The sequence below is a fragment of the Megascapheus bottae genome, chromosome 16 (assembly GCF_031878675.1).
Source record: "Megascapheus bottae isolate mThoBot1 chromosome 16, mThoBot2.hap1, whole genome shotgun sequence".
Taxonomy (NCBI): domain Eukaryota; kingdom Metazoa; phylum Chordata; class Mammalia; order Rodentia; family Geomyidae; genus Megascapheus; species Megascapheus bottae.
The window spans coordinates 5,260,267-5,266,470 of NC_143524.1; positions in this window are offsets into that span (position 1 = coordinate 5,260,267).

Below are 6,204 nucleotides of genomic sequence, written 5' to 3' on the forward strand. Positions count from 1 at the left end.
TTGCCTTTTTTCATCCTTGTTTCTTCCTGTTTATGGGGCAAGCCCTGGGCCCATCTTCACTCTCTGTCACCAGCAGGCTCAGGAGCAGCACAGTACCTAACTCAGGACCTGAACCCCAAGTCATTTCTCCTATGCTGACTAAGAGAACTGCCCAGAAGCCATCTCTCAAACTCCAACCTGCATGCACACACCCTCCAGTCCTAGTCTGTATTCCCCAGTTTGCCTTTTGGAGTCATTGTCATGGCCAATATCAACTCAATTGTCAGCTCTACCTGGTATCAGCGAAGGCCCCGTACTTCTCTTTGCACCCGCTCCTTCTTACTTCTCATGAGGACCTTATGGGGGTAGGTACTAATACTGTTCCAATTTTACAGAGCAGGAAATGGAGTAATTCTATAGATTGTGTTGGCACCAGATTAGACTCAGGACCTGGGTGCTGTCCCGTATCTTTTTTTTTTTTTTGCTGAAAGCTGATGCTATATCATGTGAAACACAACTTCATTTCCAGCCTTTTGCTGGTTAGTTGGCGATAAGAGTCTCAAGGCTGTGTGTATTGTGAACAGCCTTAGGCTGGTGCCCAGCTAACTACCTCCCTCTCAGTACTTCAAAAGAGGGGCCCTCATGTTGGGTGAGATGGATAAAATGCCTTTGTCCCTTTGAAGTACTTGTCTTTCCAGATGCAAGGCATGGGTAGGGGATTATTTGAATAAAAAGTGAAATTCTAGCGGCAGCTCACACCTGTAATCCTAACGACTCAGGAGGCTGAGATCTGAGGAGCAAGGTTCAAAGCCAGCCCGGACACAAAAGGACCTGAGACTTGAAACTCTTATCTCCAATTAACCTCTAGAAAATGGGAAGTGGGGCCTGGCTCAAGGGTAGGGTGGTAGCCTTGAGCTGAAGAGCTCAGGGACTGTGCCCAGGCTGAGTTCAAACCCCATGACCCACAAAAAAAAAAAAAAGTGAAATTCTAGCTACTGGCAGGAAATGAATTGATTTTGTCACACAGGAGAAATAGCAATAGTCCTGATACCCAGGAAAGTTTCTGGGTATCAGAAACTTGGTGATCTCTGTCCCTCCTACCTCCTCTCCAGCAGAGCCTTCCTTGCTAGGGAAAATACCGGTTCCACCTCCCCCAAACTGTTATAAATTTAATCAATTGCTGGCTCTGCCATTCTCTGTTAGAAGGTTCTGATTGTGCCTGTCATTCTTTTGAGCCTTCCTGAAATATAAGAAATAACAGGGGCCTTACCAATGTTTCATCAATGTCATCTTCAATTCACTGACCAAGGCTGTTATAATCAATGGTCTCTCTAGACTTTGTGTTGGGCGCGGGGGCGGGGGGGTCCTAGGAGGAGTTGTACTCAAGGCCTAGGTGCTATCCCTTAGCTTTTCTTTCTCCTTTCTTTCTTTTTTTCTTTCGTCAGTCATGGGGCTTGAATTCAGGGCCTGGGTGTTATTCTTAAGCTTTTTGCTCAAGGTTATAGTTTTACCACTTTAAGCCACAATGCCACTTCTGGTTTTCTGGTGGTTAATTGGAGATAAGCGTCTCATGGAGTTTCTTGCCCAGACTGGCTCCAAACCACAATCCTCAGATCTCAGCCTTCTGAATAGCTAAGATTACAGGTATGAGCCACCAGCTCCCCATCTTTTTCTCTCAAGTCTGATGCTCTGCCACCTGAACCACAGTTCTACTTTTGGCTGTTTTAGTGGTCATTTGATTTGGGGATAAGAGTATCCCAGACTCAGGCACCAGGGACCCTAGATATTTTTTTTTTGGTAGGACCAAAAACAGTCTCTATGGAGTTGTTCATATATCCTTTCGTGTCTAAATTAATACTTTAAACCACGTGGGTAAGTCAATTGCAATCTGGGTTTATGGATTTGCTCATGTGGCAAGGTCAATACCTCAAGTTGTCCTTAGCCTTAATTATTATCTGTGACACATTAGATTTCATTCCAGTCCTGTTGACTAGACTAGTAAGATTTGCCAACAGAGAGTGGCATACGTACTTACACCAAAATTCACCAAAATGCAAGCTGGTATAGTGATGAGGATATAAATCTGAGACAATTCTCCACAGGTCTCCAGTGTTCGCACATTTTGTAGGCAAGGCCTTTGCTCTAGAACCTGTTCTCAAAGACACCCATGTAGCAAGAAACACAGAAGATGGGTTTCTCCTGTCTGAGCAAAGGACAAACATGATTTTGGTTTGGGATTTTCTCAGCTTATATCCTCATCCAGAATACAACCCAGTCTATGCACAGACATTTCTTGAGTCTACTAGCATCACCCCCTGGTGTCCCTACAATGTACTGTCTATCACTGAGCTGCGCCCCAACTTATTTAGTGTGGTTTTGGGAGATCAGATACTGAGCTAAGAGCTTCTCAGGAAGTATCTCGCTTTGTCCCCTGTGAGCTAGGTCTTATCTTCATTCCAGTTTGCTGATGAGGACGCTAAGGTCTGGAATGGGGAAGAGGGACTGAGGGCTGCTGATCTGGGATTACAGAACTGGGGCTCCTCTGGGCCCAACTGGCCATGGCTGATTCACCCTGCTTGTGCTGGATGAGCAGTGATGAGAGCAGAGCGCCTTCCTTTCTGACAAGAAGAGTGCTGGTATCCTAATACATAAATCGAGAAGAGAGGCTGGGGATATGGCTCTGTGGTAGAGCCTTGGGCAGCACGTAGGCCTTGGATCCAATCCTTAGCACAGGAAAAACTACAGGCAAAAAAAAAAGAAAAAAGAAAAAACAGTCAGGGGCCAGGAGTTTGGCCTAGTGGTTAAAGTGCTTGCCTAGCATGCATGAAGACCCAGGTTCGATTCCTCGGTACCACATACATAGAAAAAAAGCCGGAAGTGGTGCTGAGGCTCAAGTGGTAGAGCTCTAGCCTTGAGAAAGTCCAAGGACAGTGCTCAGGCCCTGAGCCCAAGCCCAGGACTGGCAAAAAAAAAAAAAAAAAGAAAAAAAAGAAAAAACAGTCAGGCACACAGTGGCTCACACCCATAATACTCAAGAAGCTGAGATGTGAGGACCACAGTTCAAAGCCAGCCTGGGCAGGCGAGTCCGTGGGACTCTTATCTCCAATTAACCACCCAAAAAGCCAGAAATAAGGCTGTGGTTCAAGTGGTAGAGGTGGGTAGCCTTGTGCCAAAAAGCTCAGAGACAACATTCAGGCCCTGAATTCAAGTCCTAGGACCAATCCACACACAAAAGTGAAAAATACAATATTTATCAAGCATGAAGGTAGGGTCATTTCATGTCTAGTCCTGTCTCTCAGCTGCTGTCTTCACCCACAGTAAGTGGCACCTTCAAGGGACCCAGTAACTGCCACTTTCAGTCCAATGTCTTTGCAAAGAGATGCTTCAGGGCAGAACTGTGCCCTTTATACTTCTGTAACCCCGTCCTTCCTCTTTCAACCTAATGAGCAGTGTCTTTCCCTGCCATTCCCACTGCCAACCCATCCACAGAGCCATGTCTTTCCTCAGAACCTATAAACTTCCCAGAGACCATCAGCACTCAGAAGAAACCTGGCACAGGGCTGGCCCCACTCAATGGCGCTTTTCCCACCACCCAGTCCAACATGGCCTCCAGACCACACATGACAAAAGCTGATATACACAAAGTGTTTATCACACACCATACCCAAGAGCTTCATAAATAGCTGTTGATTCTTCCCTGTGGAAAACGAGGAAACAGAAGCATAGAGAAATTTAAAGAATTTCCCAATTTATCCAGATAAAATACTGGGAAAAGCCAAATGTCGGCGGCTCATACCTGCAGTCTTATCTGCACAGGAGGCTGAGATCTGAGGATGGACGCTTGAAGCCAGCCTGGGCAAGAAAGTGAGACTCTTTTAAAAGTTTTGAAATGAGTCTCAAAGACTTTCCTGCCTGGGCTTTGTGATCCTAAGACCTCAACCTCCTAAGTAACTAGGGTTAAAGGCATGAGCCACCAGCACCTGGCCTTGTGACACTTGTCTCCAATCTATCACAAAACAATAGAAGTGGAGCTGTGGCTCAAGTGGTAGAGTGCAAACCTTGAGTACAGGTTAGAGATAGGGTCCAGGCCCAGAGTTCAAGCCCCAGGATGGAAACAAATATAAATAAAACACAGACACTGGAAAAAAAATACTGTAGGCTGGGTACCAGTGGCTCACACCTGCGATTCTAGCTACTCAGAAGGCTGAGATCTGAGCGTGGTTTGAAGCCAGCCTGGGCAAGAAAGTCTACGAGGTTCTTATCTCCAATCAACCACCAGAAAACCAGAAGTGGTGCTGTAGCTCAAAGCGGTAGGAAGTATCCATGTGAGGCCATAGTGATCTAGAATGACTATGAAGATCATAGTCTCCTTGAATTTACAGAAGGTGACAGGTTTCAGAAGCACAAACCAGCAGCCGCTAGAGAGCTGAAGGAAGCACATATGGTGAGGATTCTAGAAATGGTGGGCAGGACAGGATGCCACATGCGTTGGATAGGGTCAGTTTAACTTGCTACCCTCTTTGCATCCTCCTGCTGCCTATGGCACACCAGGAGGCCATTCTGAGGCTGTGTCCCCTCAGACACTATTTCTGCAGCTTCTTGTCCTACTCCCGACCCCCATCTGCTGAGGCTCTCCCTTCTTCCCTCCCCTTCCCCCATTGGGATCGGACTCCTGCTTTCTGTCACAGTACCACCTTGGCATGTGAAATGATTGGGGGCATGTCCAGAGCCCCCAGTGGAGTTAAGGGGTGCAGGACTGGTTGCAGGCAACAGTATCCTGTGGTAGCTTCTCAGGTTGATGAATGAATAGATCCCATTTCATGGGTAACAAAACAGAGGCTTGGAGAGACTTCAGGCTTAGCCTATTGGACTGCCCTGTGTTCCAAGGTGAGCCCCAGCCTGCTCTAACAGGCAGGATCGGGTTCAGATGAGTACGAAGGAAAAAATGAGTGGAAAATGCTAAGCGCCTGGCAGGTGGTGAGCATTCAATATTACTCCCAGCTTCAGTGTGACCAGAGCCAAGGGGAGGGCTGGCCCCCCTCCCAAGCCCTCCAGGATTCCTGTGGGGACATGGCCTCTCCTTTTTCTACCCTTGCTCCTCCTGGCTGCCTCCACTTCCTCCTTTCCCCAGCCTCAGTTGGGGCCAATCTGTAAAGTTACTTTCTCCCCACAGTGCAGCCTCCATCTCTATCCCTGGCCATACTGACCTGAGCCACAGGCACTGAGCCATTCAAGGGCTCAACAAAGCGTCTTCCTCAATCTCCTGGGACAGGTGTGCCCGAAGGTAAGTCCCAACTCCTTCCCCACCCCTAGTTTCTTCCAGAAGCTTTGGCTCCACCCTGGCTTGGCATGATCCAGGTCGTCACCCCGCCCCCCAGCTAACTTCTCTGAGTCAGACAGTGGATCCTGGGGTCTCCTGGCAGACCCTCACCACAGGGCCTGCCCCCTGGGAAAACACAGTCACCCTCCAGACCAGGGGGCAAGGCCTGGCTCCGCTCTAGCTTTGACCGGCTCCTCAGGACCCCTCTTCATGCTGTGCCCAGGGGCTCCACTGTGCCCGAAGCAGCACCCCCCTCCTCCGGCTGTTAGCCTGGGAAGGGGGCCAGCCCCTGAGCTCAGACCTTGGCCATTCCAGAGCGTCTGAGGCCGCCCGCCAGGCCCGCCAGCCCGGCCGGCCTCGGGGAAGGGGGGGTGTGGCAGGGTGGGCACCGGGAAGCCCTCCAGATCGGGGGGATGGGGTGGGGGCGGGAAGCCGGGCGTCTAGCTCTGTTCCTTCTGGTCCTCTTCGGGACCTAACTGGCTTCTTCCTGGGATCGCCCTGAACCTTGGCCAAAAGGCTGCACCTCGGAGGGGAGAAGCTGCCTTTTGGGGCCGTGAGGCCCCCACAGGTGCCAGGGCGGCCGGGAAAGAGCCCACTCGGCCTCCGATCGTCCGAGCCAGCCCAGGCAAAGCCCTTCTTCCTCCCCAGCCTCGGTTTCCCGCCTGGACGCGGCTCGGGAGGCGCTGTGCCACGGGGCCCTCCTCGCTCCCGCCCGGAGGAATCTGGCGGGCGGCCCGCGGGCCCCAGGTGAGGGCTCCCTGGAAAGCGCCCAGCGGCCGCCCCGGCGGGGGTGGGCGCCGGGGGACCCCCGCCCTCGGGGCCGCACACCCTCGCTCCCCGGGACAGCGGCGACGGCGCTTTAGCCAGAAAGAGAAAAAAAACAACAACCAAACTGTCTCCCTGGC